At 45.8% G+C, this 25,979-nt stretch overlaps 1 long non-coding RNA gene across 1 annotated transcript in view; it reads left to right on the top strand.

The window, feature by feature from the left end:
- The first annotated feature begins 2,389 nt into the window (after positions 1 to 2,389).
- The window catches only part of LOC125947596 (uncharacterized), an 82,753-nt gene continuing 59,163 nt past the window's right edge, over positions 2,390 to 25,979 (top strand). Inside the window, exon 1 of the long non-coding RNA XR_007468421.1 lies at positions 2,390 to 2,754. This is a non-coding gene — a long non-coding RNA (uncharacterized LOC125947596). The remainder of the gene's footprint in view (positions 2,755 to 25,979) is intronic.

The following is a 25,979-nucleotide window of genomic DNA, read 5'->3' on the forward strand; positions in this document are numbered from 1 at the left end:
ATAGGACCACATGTATACTTATAGAGCGCAAGGTGTCAAACGTTAAGGCCGATCCACACGACGGACCATGTCCGCGGGCCGATCAGTCACGTGATGCGGCGTCACGGTCCGCCGCGATCCGGTGCGGCGAAGAGCACATCCACAGGTTGGACCGCCACAGCAGACGACAGAGCGGACTAACCAGCTACACTATCGGCGACAGTGCTCTCTAAACAAACTCACGAACCCATGCCAACCCAAGAGGACATGGTGTTGGGAAAATCGCTGCTGCACGCACGTGTAGGCGAGAGGCGAAAGGGTGGATATGAAACGACTGGCTATTGCTGAGCCGAAAACGTTGGATTTGGCTGAAGACACTGTGTTGCCAGACAACATTCGTCGGCTACGTTAAAATCGCTGCGGTCTTCGTGCGGTCCGCCACCAAAACTGAAGAGGGAAAAGCCTCGGCGAATTGTTGGACCGCTAGGTGCGCGGTCTTGCGCGGACCAACGATGGTCCGCACGGACTGGTGACGTCCTATCACGTGATGAGCGGACCGTGGTTCAAAAGAGCGATTTTGGTCCATCGTGCGGATCGGCCTTTAAGGTGGATACACACGCAAGGACAAAATCCGGCCTGCTCCGCGGGCCAAACAGTCACGTGATCACTTGAATCCGGCTCAGCCGAGTTAGGTCGCATTCCCACAGCTGGAGCGCCGTTTGCGGAATCCGCGTGCTTACTCTCGACTCCAACGCTTATTTGCAGCTGCGCGTTTGCATACTCGGCGTGCTCTATATTCCATAGCGCTATGAATCCCTCAACAAGAGCCAAAAAAGTGACGGTTGTCTTGTCAGTTAGCGTTTTCATGTGCACCTTCCTCATGTTGAGGTCACGCAGGCTGCGCGGTCCGAGTAAATATAAATGAGCGCGCAACCATGACTCGCCTTTCTCGCTGCATTACAGCAAAAGCCCATGCGGTCACTGCTGCACAACACACGTGGCTTCAAGCCGACAACACGCCATCGTAGCCACGCCAATCTGTCCAATGTGGACAGATTTGACGCTGACTACGCTGAATTGAGGTCAGACGACCGCCAAACGGACAGATGGAAATACCGGCGAGCATTTTCAATCCGGACCGCGAGCGGAGGAGGCCGGACTAGGCGAGGGTTGCACGTTTTAATGACACGCGCGTCACGTGATACGCCATCCGCTGCGAAAATTCCTCCCCCGTCCGGTCGTGTGAATGCACCTTTAAGGTGGATACACACACGAGGGCAAAATCCCGCCTGCTCCGCGGACAAACAGTGACGTCAGCACTTGAATCCGGCGCAGCCGAGTTAGGTCGCATTCGCACAGCCGGACCGCCGTTTGCGGAATCCGCGTGCTTACTCTCGACTCCACCGTTTATTAGCAGCTGCGCGTTTGCATACTCGGCGTGCCCTATATGCCATAGTGCTATGAATCCCTCAACAAGAACCAAAAGAGTGACGGTTGCCTCGTCACTTAGCGTTTTCTTGTGCACCTCACTCATGTTGAAGTCACGCAGGCTGCGCGGTCTGAGTAAACAGAAGTGCGTGCGCAACCACGACTTGCCTTTCCCGCTGCATCACAACAAAATACACGCAGGTCACTGCTGCACAACGAAATCACACGTGGCTCCAAGCCGATAACACGCCATCGTAGCCACGCCAATGCGTCCGATGTTGATCAGATTAGACGCTGACTACGCTAAATTGAGGTCAGACGACCGCCAAACGGACGGATGGAAATACCGGCGAGCATTTTCAATCCGGACCTCGAGCGGAGGAGCCCGCACTAAGCGAGGGTGGCACGTTTTGATGACGCGCGCGTCACGTGATACGCCATCCGCTGCGAAAATTCCTCCTCCGTCCGGTCGTGTGAATCCACCTTTACAAACAGAGGGGTAGACGGACCGATTTCCGAGGGAAGTAACCCTTGGATGCTTACGCATTAAAACAATAGCGCACTTAATTACTAGGCTGCTATCAGGCAACACACATGAAATGGCTTGAATCGTGGCCAAACTGCCGCCGGCCCAAACGCCACCACAGCCATAGCCAGATCAGATGCGCAGTGCGTCACTCACAATACAGCAAAATGCGCGGACATCGATGCTATGTTCTTGTTGAGCATCAGTGAGCGCGCAAACGTGTACAGCACCTTTGGGCGCTGTATCTGTTATCACGGTGGGTAAGCCGCCAAATGCGGGCACCAGTGACGCATCGCATTTCTCTTGCTGAGTCGGCTGCAGTGGCGCATGCGCCGTAGGGTCGACGCTTCCCTGTCGCATAGTCTACACATAGGTGATAAATTGAATTTTGTGGCGACAACGTATTAAGCAACCGCCAAGTTATTCTGTGGCCCCGACGTGAACTCTTATTTGCGAGCAAGGCTTTTTGAATGTGTTTTCTCTGCTTCAACTCGAGTTGAATAACGAACGTCGCTACAGTGAGTTCGCTGTGTCTGGAGCCGTCGCCGACACAATGTGCTGTCTGTGAGACATGGCGAAAGTCGTCTGGAAAGCTTTTCTCTTTAGGCCATATAGCAAGTTATAAGGCAGGAAGCTTTAGAAGAACTGAGTCGTTACCCAGATGATACTGCAGGCGCAATTGTTTCGTAAGTGAAGATGTGTACGTGAGTGCATATGCAGTGGTGAGCTACTCCCGGCCAGCCGACTCGTACGCTCCCCTCTCTTTCTGCAGCACCGGTTGAACTGCGCACCTAGCGCCTGCTCACCTGAATATCCAGAAAGTAAGTCTATCTTATTTCTATTAGCCTGGAGATACTGGTCTCAGAATAGTTAAATAGTACAGATGACAATCTGAAAAAAAATTGCGCTTCTAGAATCGGATGGATTTTGACGGGTCAAATATACGACAACTTCGTATCTTGGCAACCTGACCTGTCGATTACTTATCGCAGTGGGTAGGAAGCCATTTCTCCTCAGGTGCTGCGTAGATGCATATGAGCGCGTGTTGTCGGAAGTGAATATAGGTCGGGAGCGAGTCTGTAAAACAACAGCGCCGATTGTTACCCGGAGCTTTGTACGGCCTTCTCATGGGCACCAACGCCGCTTAACGACGGCCCATACATTTGCGCCATCTACACCTTCTTGAAATGCTTCGCGTGACAAAGTTAATCCTCTGGGTGGCTTTTCCCTTAATTTTTGAAAGGATTTTTACACCGTTTATTCAGTTATCTACAACGTATTTGTTAGCGTGATCTTTATTATTAGTTTTGTGCCGATTAGGCCTAAGGGCGCATCAGCGTAAGAGTCACATGGTGAGTAGGCTCTATTTCTAGGTAGTAGCAACGAATCTGATTAAGCCTGCTTCATCGGCAATCTCGCGAGAAAAAGCATATTACGCATAACATGGCTGGTGGCCAATCGAAAACTAAGTACAGAATACAAGATGCGTCAATCCAACGCTGAAAAACGACATCAGTGTATTGGCTGAGGTAGGAAGAGATTAACGCCGCGTATACATGTGGCATGAGATGTGTCCCTCGTCGATGTAAAGTATTCCACGCTGATAATATTACTTGAGTGCTTGTTACAATGACTTTCCTCACATGCAGAACTTCAATATCTTTGCTTTCTCATTCCGATAGCTTTTCGCTGTCTTTTCTAGATTCCTACATGCCGGCCTTTGGAGTGAGATTTTCAGCACCTGATCAGTAAACAACGCGTATCTCAGCACGCGATGGTCGTCCAGATACCTAGCACCGAAACATGAGAATTCAACTTTAGGAGCGGTTTGACAGATTTTAGGCTTTATCTGCATGCCAGAGTACGTAGCTTTTCCCAAAGGTTAATGCAGTGACTCTGCAAAAAAGTGAGAGAGGGTGTAGAGACAACTCTCTTTCACTTTTTCCATTTGAAAGTATCCCGTTGACCTTTAGTGCAAGCCGGGTTGCCGCATGAGACGGCAGAATTACTGATGTACTTTTTGTGCAAATTATTTTTAGTTTTGTCAAAATGAAGGTTTGGGAACATACGGAAAATAGATCAATATCGAATTTCTTGTGCAACTGAACAATACTGGTGCAGAAGTTTATCAGATGTAGCGAAGGTATTATGGAAAATATTCCCTAATGGAAGGAACAATGTTAAAGTGGGTTCAACGTGTTCGTAAAGGCCGTCACTACCCCAAGGACGATGCACGATCACGACGTCCTTCCACCTCGTTCCTAAACAAAGGTAATCCTTTTGCGTTCTCGTCTGCTGAGTGACTACCGAATACTGTTAGAATGAAGCACTTGGCTTCTAAATGTCGCCCGTTCACCGCGTTTGGAATTATATTTTGTAAATTAAAAAGTATCGCACCATGATGTGCCGAAACTGCTGAGTCCTGAGTGCAGGAGTAAGCGAAAAGACTGCCAACCAAGTAAGTCAGCCAAAAGAATGTTGCATTGATCGGAAAACTTCCGACGACAGCGATAAATTATTGCAAAAGATCATCACCGCTGACGAAACTTGAATCAGTACTACAAATACGACATCATGCTGATGTCTTGAAGTAGAGAGTCGAAAGAGAAAAAAAAAAACGACCCTCGTTCCGCGACGTGAACCCGCATTTCGCGCGAGTTTACTTTCTCGCATTTCTGCAATCATTCTTTATCTTATTATGAAGGCGAAAGCCTTGATTGTCTCATCATCAACGTCCTTGACCGAAAACCGTGTCGTCGAAGTGAAATCGTACGCGATGACGACTCGGTGTAGTAATTCACTTAAGGCTCATTCACACTGGGCCGACATGACAGCTATTTTGATCCGCCGACTGTTGGCGACAGCGTATTCGTTGGTCACTGCGTTTTCTGACCTGTAGACTGCTGGGACCAACAGTCAGCAGACCCAAATTGGTGTCGTGTTGGCCTAGTGTGAATGAGCCTTTACTACACCGACCCGGCATCGTCTCTTATTATTTATTATTGTTACTATTATTATAGTATTTGGGGAGTATCTCTCCCGAATTTTAAGGTTAAATGTTTATGATCACTACTATGGCTACCTTCTCCATGTTCATCTATCATTAATTGGCCTAGTCGTTCATAGACGGTCTCTGAGACTAAGGAATACTCGATACATGACTACATATTTCCACATTGCCACATTATCTGTCCATCACACTTATTCTCACTGTTAACTACTATACGGTTCTGTTCATCGCACAGCACTAGAGAACAATTGTAATCAGTATATCCGTCTCAGGTACAGATACCTGAATGGAGTACAGCAGTGACGTCACACGGAGTAAAACGACAAACGAAGGATACAGTGCACCACATGTTATTCACTTCACTTCTTCCCTATACACTGAACATTTTATTATCGACATCATAAAGGCAGTTTAATGCCGGGGCATACAGACTGTATAGGCAAATTAAAGCTGAAACAATAGGTCTAGTACCACTACCATGGCCTGGCACTCTCAGGGCTCATCTTGTTCACATATAGGAGTACTGAAGAAAATAGCCTCGGGGATGGCCGCCACGACCGCTTCATTGTGAAAGCACCACGCGTGTAGCGCGGCAGATTAGGGTCCGGCCGCCACCAGTGGCAAATTATGTTCCTGCTAATTAATTACCTTTTCCTAATTATTTATAAATTTCAAATAAATTTAGCATACCAAGTAGTTTTTGTATGCGTTCCCTGGCTGTTTCTTCATAGTATGTTTTCTTCAGATGGATAGATGGATGAAACTAACGAAAGAAATTGAGCCCATAGAATCCTTTTGTGCCTCTCGGTCATTTTAGTACAATTAGATTTTGTTGAATGTGTGAGCTGAGGCACGGCTGAAAAAATGTGTAGCATTTAACATCATCATCATCAGCCGATATTTATGTCCACTGCAGGAGGAAGGCCTCTCCCTGCCAACTCCAATTACCCCTGTCTTGCGTTAGCTGATTCCAACTTGCACCGGCAAATTTCCTAGCTTCATCACCCCACCTAGTGTTCTGCCGTAGTGTTCACCTAGTTTTTTGTGTAGCGATAACACGTTGTAATTTATATCACGCAGGTTTTTTTTTTTTCGAATCAATATATATGTGAGCCTGTGGCCGCGTAGGCGCGAGTATACGTGTACGTCCGTCCGGGAAGGCCCACTTCACAGGTTTCACAGCGGAGCTGTATATTATGGCTAGCCGATTCGTTCGTCTGTCACCTGTAAGCAACAACTATCATCATCAGCAACGGCTCAAGCTTCCTGGTCTTCTTCCACAGCTGGCTCGTTTCTGCCCCTCGGCGCAACCACGCGAACGCGCTTGTGCAGCTGCTCCCGCGTTCGTCATCGTCCTCTTCTTCCATAGCTGGCTCCGTTGCTGCTCATCATTGCAGCGTAGAATTTCCCTTCTCTCCCTAACAACAACGCCAGAGGTAGGAGAAGAGGTCGCCATTGCACTAGCAATGACATCTTCTCCCAAATATAAAATTATAATAAGTGATTCCAAGACCACCATATTAAATTACGCTAAAGGACGCATCTCGCCAAAGGCGCAAAAAATCCTCCAGGCTGGTTTCCACGGAGACCGAGCTAGGGGAATACAAATCATCTGGGCACCAGCCCACTCTGGCCTGCCAGGCAACGTGAATGCGCATGACGCGGCTCGAGGTTTCGCAGACCGAGACGATGTCACCAACACCAACACGGACGCATTCGCAATCCGCCGGTCGGGCAGAGATAGGCTGGTTTCCTTTAGGGAAATCATTGATCATTACAGACTAGCCAGGGCTAGATATCCGGCAGCACATTGTTCATTAAACAAGTGGCAATCAGTGGCTTGGCGGCTAATACAAACCAACACTTTCCCCTACCCCATTGCCTTCAGTCACTATCACCCAGATGTATACACAGACCTATGTAAGCATTGTAACAACCGAGCAGATCTTCAACACATAATCTGGGCATGCCCAAAGAAACAATACAACAATAACTGTTCAAAACCACAACAACCCAGTTTAATAATAAGAAATGAGGAGCAATGGGAGACCGTGTTGCTCAGCTCGTACCCGGATGTTCAAGCAAGAGTAGTCCAAATGGCTGAGGACGCGCCGCGGCTCAGGGGCTGCCGGCCGCCGTCTAAAGGGGAGACGGGGGAGGCTTCTAGTCATTACCCCCTCCTCTAACCACATTTTGGACAAAATAAAGTTATTTCTCTCCCTCTCTCTCTCCCTTCTCTTCTGTCGTCGTAATGGGGAGGCCACGTTTACGGGGGCATGAGCCATTGCTTAAGGGGGTATGAGCCATTCATTGTCTTAAGTGTTGGACATATTTAACTTTGAAGCAATTTAATTTTGAAGAATCGCAAGCAGCAATGCGACAACGACGGACTGTAGGCTAGAGCGCTGCACGGTCTCGGGCTTACCCGAAAGCCCGGGCCCGGCCCGGCCCGTAGAACAGTTTTTTCACGGGCTCGGGCCGGGCTCGGGCATGGCGTGTGCGTTTTGACCCGGGCCCGGGCCGGGCTCGGGTTTTTTGACGCGGGCCCGGGCCGGGCTCTGGCTTTCTGGTGGTGTGTATGTAACGTGCAGCGACTTATTCTCGGGCGTCTCAACTCTGAAAAACATTATTTTTTGGTCTCTGGCCGGGTTCGGGCCAGTTTCGAGTCGGGCTCAGGCCGGGCTCGGGCCTAAGGTAAAGGGGTGGCGGGCCGGGCCGGGCGGGTAACGTAGATTATTTCCGGGCCCGGGCCGGGCCCGGGTCTCGCCATAAAAATTTTGATCGGGCTCGGGCGGGCCACCCAACTTAAGAACGGGCCCGGGCCGGGCCCGGGCTGAAAAAATCGGCCCGTGCAGTGCTCTACTGTGGGCACACCGTCAGTGACGTCTCTTTCTCCGTCTAGACGCAACCAATAATTGAGAAAGATTGAAAGAGACAAAATCTGAGTATAGCAAGGTTCAAGAAGTTTCACTGGGCCACGACGGGCCAAATACGAGAAATAGCTTGAAATTAGTGACGGTCACACTGACGTACTGGCGCTGGGATTTCGGCGCAAGATTGAAACATTGAAACTTGGACCTTAATTTTTCTTTCCTGCAATATTCAGTATCTTAACGGGGAAATTAAGTGAAACAGAGTTTTGAACGTATACATTATCGCCCTAAATTGATTAAGGTGTTTCTCTTTTTAGTTATACTTTATGGCAAGAAAATATAGCAGAACCGATCCTCGCAAGTATACATCATTTTTAAGTTATTTATAGAGATAACGGATATGTGGGTGCCAAACTGTGGAAGCCAATAAAAAAGTAATTTTCTCCATTTTGAGAGATTTATGAAATTCCAATTGACAAAATTGAATGTTTTCTACGTGTCCTCGAAAACATGTTAGTATCGCGTATGCGTAGATAAGTTCAATTGAAAGTATTTGCATAAGGACACTTTTTCCATATCCTGCCAACCTGTGAACGTCAAAATTCGTCACACTCCCCGCAGGCCAGGTGAGGAGCAAGTGAAACGGGGAAAGCACACATTTTTAAAAGCATTGCCCTGAGCGCACATATTTTGTGGCAGACCCCCCCATACGCACTTTATTAGTACTTATTTACTTTCGACGAAACACCCAAGCGGCAGCACACTATGTAACAGCACAGATGCATACGCAACACATTGTTTATCGATCACACTAGCTTGTTCATCAACGTTTCTGTTGCAAATGTCGTTTCTGTTGCAAACGACACCGAACAAAACTTTCGCAGTGCACGTACAGTACCTCTCTAGTATATGGCGCCTTGCAGTGCGTCATGAAGGCGGCGCAATACTATAATCAAAATTCCTTTCTTTGCATTTATATATATATATATATATATATATATATATTTGGGCACTCCAACTTGCAACACCCTTTTCAAGTTTTTCTCGAACCAAATTAATTTTTCGTAAATCATGACGTATCACTCGTAAAATCGCACAATGAGCTTCAATTAGTCAACATTACGATATCTTCGGCACAGTTGGTACGTATGCTATTATTCAACGACCACAATTGGTGCACGTACGCTTCAAATACATCGTATTGTTACCAGTCAACGTATCGGAGGGCTATCTTCATTAAGAGCACCAGCTATAAAAATGAAAAATTAAATTATGGCGTTTTACGTGCTCAAACCACGATCTGATTATGAGCCACGCCGTCGTGGGGGACTCCGGGTTAATTTTTACCAGCTGGAGTTCTTTAACGTGCATCTAAATCTAAGTATACGAGTGTTTTCGCATTTCGCCCCCATCGAAATGCGGCCGCCGTGGCCGGGATTCAATCCCGCGACCTCGTGCTAAGCAGCCCAACACCATAGCCTTAGAGCACCAGCTCTCAATACGCTCTAAATTTCGTTGCCGACCGGTCCATGGCACACAATGATACGGGTGCTCATTGAGTAGTTTTGTTGTCGTAATGAGTTTGGGAAGCTCATACTTTACTAGTTATTCTGTGGGAGTGTGTTTGACTGGGCTAATTGGCTCATGTTAATTGAATCGAACAGCGTTGCACACTGGACCAAGTGAAGACGTCCCTTCATACTGTCTGTACGACTGATTGATTCCCTTCTTACTAATTTTTATTTTAATATTGGAGGTTATGAGGTGCTTGACAATTTTAACGTTAGCGTAATTGTTCGTTAGCGTAAATGAAAGCAGTGTTTTGCTAAGACGTACTTCGATTGCAGTGGAGAGCTGTCCGCATTTGTAGGTCCCGTTTCTATTTCTCTCAGTCTAAAAAGAATTTAAGACAAATAAAATTAAATTTTCGGGTTCAATGTCCCGATACTGGCACTGTGGATTATGAGGGACACAGTCCACTGGAGGGCGCAGAATTAATTTTGACCACCTGGTGTTGTTTAAGGTGCACATAAATCAAAGTAAACGAGCGCTTTTGGATTTCACTGCTATCGAAATGCGACCGGCACGAACAAGAACCAAAGCCGCTACCTCGCTCTCATGAGATCAAAGGTGCTTGGTTATTTTAATGCTGCTATAGAAGTATTTGAACATTCATAAATTCAGGATGACTCTAAAAGACGGTACTTTCGCAGACCTAGAAGCAATAAGGCGGTGGCTTTCACATTCTTGTAAAATCGCCTACATAAGCTCGTATGACACACTGGCGAAGACTGCACTCCCTGCGCACCTATTTACGCTATAGCCTAAAATTGAGCGAACGTTGCATTTATTGACATAACGAACTTGCTTCTGGAATTTTGGTTTGCAACTCTATGTTTGCCCAAAATGGCTAGACTCCACAGTCCGCTGTAGACTTGGCGACTTCTGCGAAATCTCGAGCAAGCCGGGGTAAAAAAAAAAAAAAAAAGGATATGTTGCATCAGCGAAAGCCTGGAAAACAAAGGCGTGTTTCCGTAGTTCATTCCGCTAGCGCCGAGTCTCCCAGCGTGCAAATTGATTGGGTGGCTTGTCCAAGCACAATGCAACCCGGATCGTGACCTGCCTATTTTCTGTACTCAAAGAAGTGAGATGCCAAGGCGGAGAGAAGCGGGCTCTTCAAGATGGGGGTCGCGCCTTCTCATTAGAGTGCCGGTCTCGTTGAGACTCGTGTTTTCTCTGTGGTACTCTGATGACCCATGGGCGAGACGGCGGCGTTGCGTAAATAGCCGGGAAAATTCACGGCTGTGGTCAAGTCGAGACACCTACATCAACGGTTTCGCGCTCAGCCAGCACTGCATGTGGACGCCTTGGTGGGCTCAAACCTCCGGTTTTACTTCCGTGGCTTGAGCGACATTTATGGACGCGTATAAAGAAAGAGCTCCTACGTTTGAATTGCTCGTAAGCTGAAGTCCCATAGCCATGCAATCTGGAGGCCGCCGCCCATTGGTAAAGGAAACTGGGTGCCGGAAGCGCTACCATAACGCAGTCCAATAACATCACAGTATTTTCTGTTATCTGTGCCATAAAAGACCACATTGTAAACTTTGTGTTGCGAAGTGAAAGTGTAGCATTCGTGATTTTGGATCTTTACCTGTTGTTTGACCCTTCCTACTCCAGACCTAGTATTCGTGTAAAAAAAAAAAATCAAATAGACAATTACTTGCCCGATTTTCTTTCTCCTTGTGATGTTTGTATATATGTTTACGTGATTAATAATAATAATAATAGCAATAAATAAAATGGAAGTTTTTGAAGCGTCATTATGAACTTTCAAGTAATTTTAAAATGTTATCGTTATCATCAGCCCATTTCACTCTACTGCTGAATGGTTGAGGTATTTCTGTAAAAATATAGGGGAAAAATCTGAAGTAATCGTACTTCATTAGGGAAGCTACAAACGGTAGGCGCTTTGATGACGTGATTGCGCGTTCCCCCGTATAGTATCCTGTAGTGCAAGGATTGAGAAGTAAAATGTATTCTTTTATATCTTCTTAAGCATACGTACCCTGACTGTCAATAAAACTATGGCAAGCGAAGAGTTTGGACAGATAAATTCCTTTAAAGTGGCATCAATCCTGTATAATGAGTATGTGCATAAATACTGCGGATACATCACCTTAAATAAGGATGCGTCACAATGTGCCACAACGAAAAAAAATTTCAGGAATAACATCGTGAATTAAGAATACGAAGGCACCGTGACTTTCAGTAAAAGTCTAGATTTACGGAATATTATGTGAATTAAACTGCATAGCAGTACCGTTCAAATGTGTTCGACACAGAGACGGTCTGTGGTACAGCTTGGCGAGCAAGCTTATGATCTGTCTGGTATCTCTTTTTTGATCTGTGGGGACAAGCCTTTGAACACCTATACAGAGTACTGCACAACAGATTTCGATTAACAAAGATTTGTGCCAATATAAGGATAGCAATAATAAGCGCTTGCTTAATTTTATATTTACTGGCCGTAAAACCGCATATTGCTAGAAAATACGCAGGAAAACCAACCTCAGTAGCCGATACAGATAGACGACGCCGAGATAGCCAAACTCTGTGGCCGGTAGAGATAGACGACGTTGACAAAAAATTAGCAACATTAATTAGAACTGAGCCTCATTGGCTAACTCGGAATTTCTGGGAGCTTCCAGAAACATACCTGTTAATACATAGGTGGTTTGTGGAAGTTTGCGGGTTGTAAATATAAAGTGTGCTCTTCTTGAGTTGGTTGTCAGGCTGTTTTATCTCAGATTTAAGGACACGAGCTCTACGACATGCTTTGTCACCTTGTGTTCTGCTGCCAGGTGAAAAAAATTTTATTTTGCGAATGCATATAATCTTATGGTGCTGCTAAAGTGAAAATCCGTCAGACTTTGTACAATATTCTGCATCTCAATGATTTTACAGTGAACCGGCTCGTGGTAGCTTAGTGGCTATGATGTTGAGCTGCATGCACGAGGTCGGGGGTTCGATCCCGGCTATAATCTCGCCCCCATTTCCGATGTGTGGTGGAATCCAAAATAACTATCGTGCAGCGGGCTTTTGGTGCACGTTAAATAACCCAAGGTGGTGAAAAGTCAATGCGGTACACTCCACAATGGCGTCCTTCACAGCCCACTATGCAGTTTCCGGTGGTTAAACCACACAGTTTAAATTATTACTTCCCATCAATGTTTTACATGCCTTCAGAGTTTCCATACCTTCATTCAGGCACGCACACAAACAGAGAGAAATAAAGGAAAAGCGAGATAGATTAACCAAATCGCGAGCTTCTGTTTGCTACCCTAAGCTGAGAGAAGGGAAAAAGGGTGAACAAAAGATTAACATAAAGAGATAGTACAAGAACATGAGGGAGAGTCCAATACACGCTCCTTTACGCATTTGTGTGCAGAGTATGAAACAGTTGCTTCTATGAATGTTTTTATGCCTGTGTACAGGTAGAACTGCATTTGTAATTGTGTTTCTTATTATATAAGCACATTGATGCTTATGTCTGTGGTAATGTGTAGTTTTAGAAGCTCCCAATAAGCTTTAAAAAAAGAAGATTTACAGAGACTGTAAGTTTGTAGGGCTGATATGTAGTGCTCACACATTCAACCCAGAGCATTGCTGATTGACACGTTGTCAGAGCCTCCCCCCTCGCAGCGTAAAAGCTGAAAGGATTAATAAGAGGGAACAGGTTAAGCTGCTGGTAAAGCTACACTGCCTCGATGAACGTGAGGCATTAAGAAGGAGCTTCAAACTTATGCACTTAAGTAACATTCCCTGGTTCATCGTCCGCAGTCCTTAAGCCAAATATTGCACTGAGAGGCTACATTGTAAAACTAACCTGAAAGCACTGCCAATTAATTGGAGTGCAATACATCCGTATGTGCAGCCGTACCGAAATAATCTAAAAAATATGTATCAGGGGCATTTACCTTTCTTCTTCTTTTTATGATGCCTGGAACACCCAGATGGTGCATGGTGTTGAGTACCACCGCACTCAGATCAGTGTACTCACTGGTGCCGACTTCGATGTATACTGTATATTAAGTGGTTTGTTTTATGCACGTCTGATTCATATGGACACTTACAACAGTGCGATATTCCCGACTCACCGTCAGATTAATACCTCCCTCACCTGTGCGTACGCCTTGGCTGTAAATTTTTCTGATTTGTTTTCATCATGTTATTCAAAAGAACAGATGCACACTGTGGAGATACCACGTATCGCGTGGAGCCAACTCAGCCTATTCCACCGTTACCGGATGGCATGGTTTCAATATTACAAGTTAGCTTGTACTACTGCGCCAGATACTTCTATTTCTGTCTAGCATGCACAACGCAACGTTTTTTACCACTTAGAGCACTAAATTTCCAGAAAGAGAAGGGGGTCAGAAATCTTTCCAACTGAACAGCGAAAACAGGCGAAGAGGAGATGAGAGCATGGCAAAAACATAGGGGTTATCCCGCACTGAGACTTTTGCTCATTAAAAAATGGCACAATTTGATTTCTGAACCAAAGTGAGTTGCGAACGAAGCTGCAGTCGCTTAGGGCCATAAGAACAGCAAGCGTGTTTGCAAAGATGGTTTTATGTATATGACATTACAATTTGTATTACCCATGGACAAAGAGTGGATTTCGAGACGATGGACCAGTAAGAACGAAAGTATTTAGAGGATCATGAACGCGACACAACGCCACAACTGAACACATCATCTGAACTTTCAGATGCCACAGAGATCTCGCAGTACAGCAAGCGCACCTTAGAGCTAATTAGCGTTCTTCGAGAACGCGCCTGTTCGACTACTAAAACGGGGTTAAGAACCACATAAAGCAATTCATTTTCAAATGGCAGAAAGAGCCATAAAAATTACTTCTCCTTATAAAAGGAAATATGGGCTTGAAGGCGTACATTTGTTGTAGCGGTAATTCTTAGGTAGCATTTGTACTTGCATTGCATAGTTACATTGCAGTAACTTGAACCGACGCGCACCAGCTATCGTATCTTGCCTTGCTAACAATCCAACTCTGTGTTGCATATGAATGTGAGAAGGAGCCGAAATAGGCTCCCTCCTATATATCCCATGTGCGCGCGGGTACAAAATGTCACTTGCCTTGTGTGCGGGTCCATTATACGCTCGAGTTCATTTGTTGATATTTTGCGTTCTGTATCAGATTCAGGACACTCTACCAATTCAGTGTCACCAAAAGCTTGATAAAGCCCACACCACGATAACGTGCTAAGTCTCGTCTTCTTGCAGCTCCACACTGGAGTTGGCTCTGACCGTATGCGGATGCGATAGAGAGTAGCTTTGGTTGCGTGTAGTCCGTTACTCACACACAGTTGCTTTTATCCTCCTAGTTTCAGCCTTATATATTAGTACGAATGCAATGCGCTGGGTATCTAATACTTTTTTTACGTTGCGATGATAACGGTGAGCTGCTGTCGATGACTTCAGAGCGTCTTCCTTAAGTGCGCCAGCGTTTAATTTTTTTTTTCTTCTTCTCGTCTGGAGATTTCTTCCTCGTTATCCTAATTACCTATGGCCATGTTTAGCCATAAACGTGTACTCCCGCCCTGGTAAAGGATACTCACGAAAAAAAAATCAAGTAAGAGCGCGAAAGTTCATAAAAAAGGTTGCACGTTAGCGCAAAATAATTCGACACGGCAGGGCATCATAGTTGGAGTAGACAAGCATGTGGCTCTCTAGGGTATGAAGCACTTCCGGCAAATTGGGCGGAGCACAACGCTGCTCGAAAGTCTCCTTCTAGCTCTTCAGAGCGCTTTACCGACCCTGAATCAAGATCCGAAATGCAATTACGCGGCTTGACCTAACCTCTGATCTAACCAACAGTCCTAGTGACACTTGACGGGGATGTTTTCTCTTTTCGGAACGTGGGCGTTTACGTCTAAGGATGAAGCCCCTGGGATATTTCATGGGGAGAACGCAGGAAGTGGGGGAAAGCAGAAAAAAACACACATAACAATCAGTATTGGGGTAATTTATGACGATCATAGTATGCCTAGTTAGCTTGCTCTTCTTATCACCTCGTCCTCTAGCCCTCGTTTTTTTTTTTGTTTTTTTTTTATCACACGGACAGCTGAAAGTCTGTGTGTAAGGCGTGAGCTGCTTTACCGAGATAGCCGGAGGTGCTTGTTAAGCACTTCGCGTTCAATTTATTGCTCCTAAGGGAGTCATTCATTCCTCTTTTTTGAATATTTTTGGATGGCTGCTCTTGAGCAGTCTTCAACGTTCAATATATAACATTTTCAGAGCTCTTCTTGCTGCTAGTATTTTATGTGGGTAATTAAAGAGGAAATTTATGTTCCCATGGGTTCTTTAATGAGATGGTTCACCGTTGGAAAGGAAATCGACGATGCACACCGCAGACTAAAACTGCAGCTTTTTTTTTTTCTCTCTGGTAGTTCACAGTTCAGCTGTTCTCTTCTTACGCCCGCAGCCTCTCGCGCTCCGTAAATAGCCCGAGCTAAATCACATTTAAATTGGTCCTGTAAGGGAGGTGCTTTAGCCTGTATTTCTCCTAGCAAATATGCCAAAAATATGATGGCCAGGTAATGGTGGCAATATTGTGAGGAAGGCCATTCCAGTCTTTGGCTGGGGGAGAAAATATATATACTAACAATTAATAGTTCTTACATGTGGATGAGAAACTTGCAGTTGCCGCCCAGTGCACCGAGATATGTATACGGGTGGGATGATGTTAAGAGCAATACTAAATGATACATAGAAAAGCTTGTGGGATAAAAAAAGGGGGCTATGCATCGGCGAAAGGATGTTTGCCTGCTAACACTGACTTCGTGAGAAATGAGTGAATGAATCGGGCGGCATGATCTTATACCTCTTCAAGCTCACGTTTGAGGCATGCTTGATGCGAGGACGATATACCTGACGCGTACTTTAGTTTCGAGTCAATAAGTGATTTACAGAGTTGTAATTAAGCGTGTTTGGGCGCATGACGAAGGTGACGTTTCAGTAAGTTGAGTACCCTTTTAGCATGTGGTATGATGTTAGTAGCATGCGCATGTCGTGACAGATCGTTAGACAAAGTAACACTTAAGTATTTGAATGATTTTACGGGTCGTATGTGTTTGTTAGGCAGTTGTGCAAGGGCACGTAAGGGGTTACTTTATTAGGTGGATAATGGAAAGAACTTTACGTTTAATCTGCTTAGGTTAAGGGTCATAAGCCACCAGTCACACCATTCATAGGCACAGTCTAGATCGTGCTGGTGTTTTACTGCGTCGGAGCTAGACTGATTGGTAAATTACGCAATCGTCAGCGAACGTACGGATTTGGCAAGATACGTGTTGAGGAAAATACATATACATAAAGGCGCAGCCGGCCGTTAGTGGTACATCTTAAGAATTAATTGAATCGAGTGAAAGAAATCGCCGCATTGTACTGGCCAACGTTGACGATTATTCACAGCGAAGCTGTTTAACCTGGGTGTTTGCCGCCAAGTGTAACGCCGAAGTGGGGGTTCATCCTGGAGGTAGTACAGAAAGGGTCCAATGGCAATGGCACATACCCCTGTGAACTAGCGAAGCTGTTTCAGCTCGAGGATTGTCCGTCGAGCATACGCCGCAAAACCTCCGCCTGGCGATGACGTCACCATGTGTCGCCTAGCAACGCTTCGCCCCAGCTGCGCTGACCACGCCGATCCTTGCCACAGTTACGTGAGCAGTGACGTCATCGCGCGCACCGCTTCGCTTCGGCTTAGCTTTGCCGAGCCATGACGTCACCGCGCCGTGCAGAGTGGTTGCCGTGGCTGCGCAGAGGCGGAGCTAAGACGTGAGGTCACTGCGCTGACCCATGGGATATATAGCTACGCGTCGCCGCCCCAGCAACACAAAAGCCCCGCCGTCTCCGCGCCGAGCACATCGCCGCGACGGTGGGGCGGCCGACGAAGAGCGTCATTCCCGAAAAAGCGGAAGTGCGGCGCAAAAGCCGCCGCGCCGCTACTCGACAGCGAGTTAGACGACTTCGGTACGATCCCGAGTATCGCGCCACCGAAGCGGCGGCGAAACGTCGGTCATTGGCAGAAGATCCGGAGTTACGAGCCCGAGAAACCGAGTAAAAGCGTTTGAGCGTCCAGAAGGGTCCAGATACTTTAATTACCGAGTGTTCGTTGCTCCTTATGCTCTCAATGATTCCGGGGTGATCTTGCGCAAAACGTGACCGAGTCTCGAAGCATTATCTTGCACAAAAACTTGGCCGAACCGAGATAAAGCTAGGTGGGGTTGCCAGCTTCACTGTTTGCCCAGTCTTCGCACCACTAGTGTAAAGCTGCCCCTAATTTTTTTTCTTCAGCGATCAAGACCATATTGTAGCGACAATAATAATTAATTTTCGAATTCTTTAATTAAGGGCTGCTTAAAGTGCGAGCTACGGTAATTGCACTTGTTCTCGTATTCACAAAACACTGCCTGCGCAGGAACTGCTCGTAAGAGCATATGTCATCGTGGTGCGGACTAACATCAGTTGCTTCAAGTGACTTTCATAGCTTAGAGAGAGAGAGAGAGAGAGAAGTGATACAGGAAAGGCATGGATGTTAAGAATAGTCAGGTTGGCTACTTTGCACTAGCGGAAGGGGAAAGAATGACTAAAACATGAGAAAATGGAGAGAAGTTGGCGGTATGGATGGATGCACACCCAAGGAAACGACCATCGCCAAAGGCATTATATGCCACTTTTCACAGCCATAGCAGGTTCAATGGCTCGTAGGAGCGCTGGCGCATCAACGCAAAATCCTGCCTTCCAAAAGCGACATACTACTTTTGAATGCCAGGTAGTGCCCCTAAGGACTTCTGCCTTTGTCAACTTGTTACTCCATCGTACCACTGCCGTACTTCTGTCTGGTTTGATCAAAAAAACTGTTGCTGAGACACAAAAAAAAGTGCGAAGCGACTGTCCCGTCATTGGTCAGTATCGATAGCCCCACGCGACGATGCCTCGGGCAACGAAACGGGACGAAGCAGAACTCATCTGCGTACGCCGAATGATGGCCGAGGTGTCGCTTCTGTCAGAGAGGGAGAACACTCTGGTCAGCCATCGTCGATGTTGCCTCGCAAACGACGACAAAGCCCTGGGGCGTTTGCGAAGGCCGAGGTCTCATTTGCACGTAGAGCGCGTAGCAACCAGTTGTGCGTGGGGCTCAGAGTGGCGAGGGGGGGGGGGGGGGGGGGGGGGGCGGCCCAAGCAGTAGCCACATCTGCGAGCCTTCCTCTCGAGAATAACAGCGCGTTCTCGTCGACCAGTGATTCGCTCGGCGCTCCACGCATGAAAATGTCGGCGAATGTAAAGGAGCCACAGTGAGGCCGCACACCCTGCGGGTGATAGTCACCTAGATCAGCATTCGTTGGAGCAGTTGAAGAACAAAACTAGCCCGGTCATCGACGACGGAAATATTCTAAGCAACCGCGGCAGGATTATGTTAAACAATTCTTATGAATTAACTGATTTGGGTTGTTTTTATTTTCTCTTTTTTTTTCATTTTTAGCATTCATAGCAATGTTTATGCCCGGCCTGTCCAGAACATTTGCAGAGTATCCGCTGTAATGATGTTCATCCCTGTGACCAGCGAAATAGACATAAAAGTCGCTAATTTGTTCTTCGGGAAGCATGAGATCGCGAGTAAAAAGATATACAACTTGAATATGACTAATTTAACTGATTGTCGCTATATGCCAACGCTTTCAAACTGTGATACAAAATGTTTGTTAAAACATGGCGCGTTCACGCATTTCGCATACCATGCGTTGAACCGGATGCACTTATACCGTAGTTTGGCCTTGCTTCAAAAGCCTTGCTGAAAAAAAACGTTTAAAAGAAGCAAAAATCATTGTAATCTGTAAGCACGGCCGCAGACACACCAGACCTATATGAAAACGTGAGCATACATGTTCGAAATGCAGACATCCGCAAAACAACACTCGTAGATACAAATATATCCCGCTAAATACGCATGCACTGCAATTCATACATTCACGGCTTCCTGAATTGGGTGAAATATTTATAAAACAGTTTTTTTTTTCGCAAACGTAGCACCCTGTCTTGTGATGGCGTGTTGTCGGTGGCGTGTTGTAGGCAGCCACACCGAAAAATAATTCTACAATAAAACCATCCCCTGCCTAATAAAAGCTCTCCTTAAGCAATTTCTCTCGCACATTTCTTCACAAAAACGTGAGCGTCATCTCGACTTTCACCAAACAGCTTTTCCCATACGCTTCTCGCCAGAAGCTTTCTTTCTCATCCTCTCCACTAGCGACAGTATTTTCTGCACTCCTTTTATGCCTTCATACTCTTCCACGCATAGGAGAATTCTACATGGCTAAAGCGGCGCCAATTCATATCAACCCCCCCCCCCCCCCCCTTCCGACGGTGACAAAATTTAATTTTCCCAGTGACTGTGACTCTGTTCAAGCAGGCTTTCAAACAATTTTCCGTTTGGTTCTTTATGTATTTACCCATTGCGTACATTTATCCCTAAACTCAATTTCGGGGCTCTCGAGTGTAATATTACCCTACGTGTGGTACTGTCGTGAAAGGTGACCTCGCGAACTTAAAACATTTGGTTTATGCTATTTTCTTCGGTGGGACTTCTGGCGCCACTTCAATAATTTCGCATTCCCTTTAGGGACGCGTACTCACACGCTTAGTAGAATGCCATATTTAGCATACGGCATGGTACGTGAATTCACAAACACGAAGCACCAACACCAACCAAACAAGCACTGATGGAGCAATAGCGTACTCTGTCACAGCGCTAAGCAGGCCGAATTTTTTTAACTACCGCTCACATCACAGACGCATCAGATTAGATTGCGGTCCGATGCTGTTGGCGAGGTGGAGGGAGAGTTCTGTCATCCATATTGGCTGCTACCGTTTGATGTGGCTTTCGTTCTGTTCTGTTGTGTTGTTCTTTCTGAAGCTGCTCGAGAATTCATAGTGTCTGGAACACGTCATGGCACTGTAAAACTTATAGCGTTACCATTAAAAACAAATGGATACACGGATACAAAAATTTGTAAAATAAGATATGCGGTTGAAACAGTTATTGAAACCTGTCTGTGGAATTCACCCGCCGTGTTGGCTCATTTGGCACTTCTACGTGGCTAAGTGCTTCAATGCATAAAATAGCGTTTTCCTGAAAAAGTCAACTGGAACGCCCACGCATTTCGTCGGACACTTTGAAATTTAATATCTCGAAACTGGTACAGTCCGGGGAACTTTTTCCATGTGGATACGCCTTGCGGACTCAGCGGCTATAAGTCGTAGATGGCAAGATGTGCCGTAAAATAAATAATTAGAAAGTTCATTAGCGTAATAATTTTCAATATTCAATTATGCGTTTTGATTTCTCGTGGAAGTAATGGGCGCCTCATCGAGTGGTTTAGATCAAGGATTATAATTGGGCTATCTGCCGCAGGAAATTTTTTAAATTTTGGTCCCGCTAAAATGAAACACTCTGTATAGCAAGAACGAATTGTTCTCTGTACATTCACTTCAATACTGTCAGAGTGCATAAAACAACCTCAAGTAGCTGCTGTTGATGTTTTAGCATACTAACATTCGCGCCTTCCAAAACCCGCTGTTAAAATTTTAAAGGTCGAATTCCCAAAACAAGAGAATGGCATTGTAAAGAAAATACATGGAATGGCGTAATTTATAGCCACATTTTTATACCACAGCTAAAATCTATTACCTATGTTTGTAACTCAGCTTGGAAAAATTCACATTGCTCTGCTATTGGGTCTTTTATATGTTGACAACAATTATTTAGCCGCTCTCAACAAACCGAGTTAGACTTGCTTGTTTCTTTATTAGATTCCCTATGGTCCGCACCGCTGAATCAGCTTGTAATGAATAGTGGCCAGTAACATTTGAAGCCTATCACACGGGTAATTGGAGATCGCAGGGAGAGGCCTTCGTCCTGCAGTGGACACAAATATAGGCTGATGATGATAATGATGATGACGTCCGAAACACTGCGTCACGAAGTCGTTCTTCACGACGTGCTGGCAACAGGAAAATAAATTTATGCGGCGCCAGTGAATTGGAGACCACAAGTTAAATCACAAGGCAATAGAAAGTCGTATTAAAGGCCATCTCCAACACCATTTCCCTCTGGCTAAATCGGTTATAAATGAGCAGAGTATACACTACTCAAACAATCTTGGCAAAGCCGCAACACTGGTAACTATGTAATTTCTTTATTTGCCGTCTTTTATATAGCAGCTAAACCGACGACGCCTTCACCTAGAAATTACGGGATTAGACGCAAATGCCAAGACGTCGCATCCAAGATTTATCAGCGCACGACGGTCAGGCGCACCCAGAGCCTGACTTCGGAGGTCATGGGCATAGCAAGGAGGCGCGCTGAGTCTCAACGTTCTCGGTCATGCGGCATTTCCGGCGAGCAGTGAGGGCCCCACCGTTCGTATAACTTAATGCATTACCATGTGCGCAACAGGCTTTTGCCTTCACGTGTTACCGAAGTGTAACATGATGCCGATTTTTTTTTTTGCTTTTTATTACTTTCAGTATTTTTTTTTAGTTTCAGCTTGGTATTTAAAATGTAAAATTTTGCATGCAGGCTGCTCTATTGCATCTAGACTATTTGAAGGTATAGGCTTCTTCAGGAGGTCAAAATGTGTTGTAGCGGTTGGCCTATAAGAAACCAGAACAGAATGAGCGGAGAATGTTTTGCGAAGCCGCATGACATGCTTATTTGTTCGTGCAAAGGGGTGATACATATTTATAGTATACTGCCACTACATGTATCTATCCTTGTCTTGCTGTCTGTAAGACTTAAATACAAGAAGCCTGTTGTAACTAAGCTGCGCTAGCGTGAAGAAAAAATTATCAAGTTTTCTGTGATCGCTACCAAGCCAGGGTGTCGGGGAATGCTTCAGCATTCACTGAATCAGACGGTATGCATTATTGAAGAAGTCGCTTCTTTGGGCTATGGAGTTCTTTGATCATGAAGTCATGACTGCCGAGAGTGAGTTTCTCGAAGGAAAACCATAAATTAGGCACTAACTTTTAATGTACAGAAAGTAACAGACTGTCGAGAACTATCTAACATACTGAAGCATGCGCCAAAAAAGAAGAGGAACAACGTCGCCTATACTTTAGTTAGTCGGACGTAACGAAAGGGTAGTCGCCGCTTTTTCTGGCGATATCAAAAAAAAAAAACAAAAAAAACTGGAGGCTGCGAAAGGGCGCGCGTAATCACATTCCAGTCTTTTCGCATCTCGGAGCTTCGCCGTGAAGGATTATCCCTCAAATGTTTAATGCAAAGATGTGCATGACATCTCGGAGGCTTCTTGACTAAGAGCGCCCACATCTGTGCAGATCGTGACTTGTGTTCAAATCAAAGTAGATATATGTTTACTCATTTCACGCAGGGTCGAGGAAGTTCTCACGCAACGCTATAACATCAAACTGGACCATCAATGGAGGACACGCAGTTGCTTTAACGCCCTAATACACTGGGGCTAAAGTAAGGGAGCCTTTTGTTCGTAGGTGGTATTTACCGTTGGCCGGCCGCCCCTGCTAATGTTATGTCTAGTACCAGCATTTGTTAGCATATGCCCTAGCGAGCAATTCTATCCTAAGAGCTTTCTCGCGAGTATAAGGTGTCTGATCCACATTTACCGTATACGAACACACTCAAACGCGAAAAGCGGAGCGTTTCGCTTTCGGCACAGGAAAGAGCAGTCTACTGATGACCTACAAATTTATGGATTTTTTCCAAGCCTGATGGGCCTCGCCAGCCGCTGTCGAAGAGTGCTTTCCTTCGGCGTGGCGTGGGCGCTGGTGTTCCATTTGTGCTTGCGCTATCTTAGTTCCTGGGGGGCGTCGAACGTGTGCTCGATGAGCGCTCGATCGCGCAGTGCCTTTAGTCAATCTTAACGCGAGCGCAGGAGTGCCACAGCACTCGTGCTCATTGTTTCAATACGATGAGCCAAACGAGAAAAAAAGAAGAAATAAAACATCAGTGGCAGGGAAGAAAGCTTCATCGTCATTCCAACTTCTACTTCCCCTTTTGCCAATCTGGTTCCGGTCGGTGCTAATTGTTTCGCCTTTCTGACGAAGAAACGAACGTGCAACCGAAGTAATGCTTCAGTTTATCGCGCCTTTACCACTTACGAGGCGATTGGGCCTGCCAGTCTTATTTAGAACACAGCACGGCAATGTAACCAAGGACTGCAATGAGGGCTGCCGTATTATTTCCGTATAATTTCCGTATAATTATTTCCGTATGCTGTATAATTCTCCTTGCTTCACTTTATGATATGGAAGTTCTTAAATGTTAATGTATCAACAATTCAGGCCGGGTATATGATGAAAGGAATAGTGTGAGAACATAGAGAGACAGAAAATGATAAATAAAAGGCAGGGAGGTTAACCAGTACAGAGTCCGGTTGGCTACCCTACACTGGGGGAAGAGAAAATAGGAGGCAAAGATTAGGAGAAGAAGAGAAAGTCCACTGCGAATATCGTTGACGTGGTAACAGTTTTCTGCGCTATATCACTGACAGTGACTGTCCGGATCACAGATGGTCACTCAATCCGGTAGTTTTAAAAAGTTGTAGCAGCGCTTTTGTGGCCCTTTCTAGCTGTGATATGCGAGGCCATGGTCGCAAGATCTTGTTCAAGGGGAACTGTTTTCTGTTTACCTGATTTAGAGCAGTTTTTAGAGCAGATTTCATGCCTTTCATTTTGAAAAGATGGGCAGTAGCAGTGTTCTATAGTCTCCTCGACACTGCAGGCATTGCACTCATTGATATGAGCCATTCCAATCAATCACGTATATGCATTTGTGAATGCAACACCCAAGCGTAAGCGGCACAGCATTGTTTCCTCACTTCGCGGAAGCCGAGAAAGTAGCCGCATTTGCACAGATGGGTCGAGAGAATGCAATCGATGCTGGTGAATTCAGGTGCGTGCCACTTCTCAAATGTCATACGGTGCGCTAGCTTGCTTAAGTGTTGGGCTGCGTGAGTCCTCAATAAAGGTATACAAACAAGGTTTGCTCCATCGTAGGCTTTCCTAGCAGCTTCATCGGCGAGGTCGCTGCCGGAGATACCGCAATGACTCGGTAGCCATTAAAACACGACGTCGTTTCCTTTCGCGATCATATGATGGTGCGTTTCTCTTATCTCCGACACGAGTTATTCACAAGACCCGCGACGAAGAGCTGGCAAAAGACATTGTAGGGCCGCCTTTGAGTCACAGAATATTGCCCACTGACTAGCCGTTTGGTTGTTAAAACAGAAATTAGAGTAATACATATATGCTTGATTAATGTTGCTGCAGCGAACTGTGTTGATGCTGATCAAGGTGATCTATGGGTTTTATTGGCGCAAGGGGCAGGGATGGCGAAAGAGTGCCGAGAAAAATGGCGTAAGGCAGTCAGTGAAGGGGTAAATGACAAATAGTAGTTGTGCAATGGCTGTGTAGAGGCCTAAAAACGTTTGGTGTAAATGGCGCAAAATATAGAAATTAAAATAATGACGCTGGCACGTGATGTAGGCTATGACCATGAATCACGTTCTACAAGTGGATAATACGTACAATAAATTGTATCACTGCCAGTGGCTAGGAGCAGTGAACGCTGTAAACTTCGCCTGATAAAGATTACCATTATTTGCCTATATCAAGTGCTTTGAATCTATCTATCTATCCATCTATCTATCCTCTTACGCCAACGCAAAGACCCAAGTTGTGCACTTGTTGGGGCACTAGGTATTTATATGCAGTCCTGGTCGTGATGCCGTCGTGGTCGTTCCATCATCGTCACTCCTGGTTCGTCATCAGACTCTCGTCTTGCCACCGTCGTCACGCCATCACCGTAATATAGCCTCTCTGATACAGTAGTTGTGACGTCATCGTCGTCATGGAGTCGTCATCCCACTGTCATCATACCGTTGCCACGCCATCGTCCTCATTGCATCGTCTTCATACAGTCGTCGTTATGGATTGATTGTCATACCGTCGCTGCGGATCTTCCATCGGTCCTTCCGTCGTCTTCATTCTAATGCCACCATCAGTTTACAGTCATGCCGTCGTCGTTAAGTCATCGTCGTCACACAAACCTTGTCATAACATTGCCGCAATTTCGTCGCCGTCACGATGTCGTTTTACGATCGTTATCACTTCATAAACCTCACCCCGTGGTCTGTTAGATGGCTTTCTTCGTTCTATAGACGTCATTTCTTCTTCGTTATGCTATAGTAGTCAAACTGTCGTCTTGGAATCGTGAGTATGACGCCATAGCTACGCCATTATCATCGTTGCGTCGTCGTCAGACAGTCGCTGTCGAGCATCCGTTGTCATACCGTTGTCGTCATGTCTTCATCGTCACGCGATCGTCGTCATGTACTCGTGGTCATCCCGTTGTTGTCGCACCATTATCGACACGCAGTCGTCGTTTTACCGTCATCACAATTTCACAATCGTGATGTCATTGTCCTCAGGCATCGTTGTCGTATCGCTTTCTCGTTTTATCGACGTCATTCCTTCTTTGTCATTGTAATTGTAAATCGTTATTGTACTGATTCAGCTACCGTTCTTGCCATTGTAACTTTTA

The sequence above is a fragment of the Dermacentor silvarum genome, chromosome 8 (assembly GCF_013339745.2).
Source record: "Dermacentor silvarum isolate Dsil-2018 chromosome 8, BIME_Dsil_1.4, whole genome shotgun sequence".
In the NCBI taxonomy this organism is placed as follows: Eukaryota; Metazoa; Arthropoda; class Arachnida; order Ixodida; family Ixodidae; genus Dermacentor; species Dermacentor silvarum.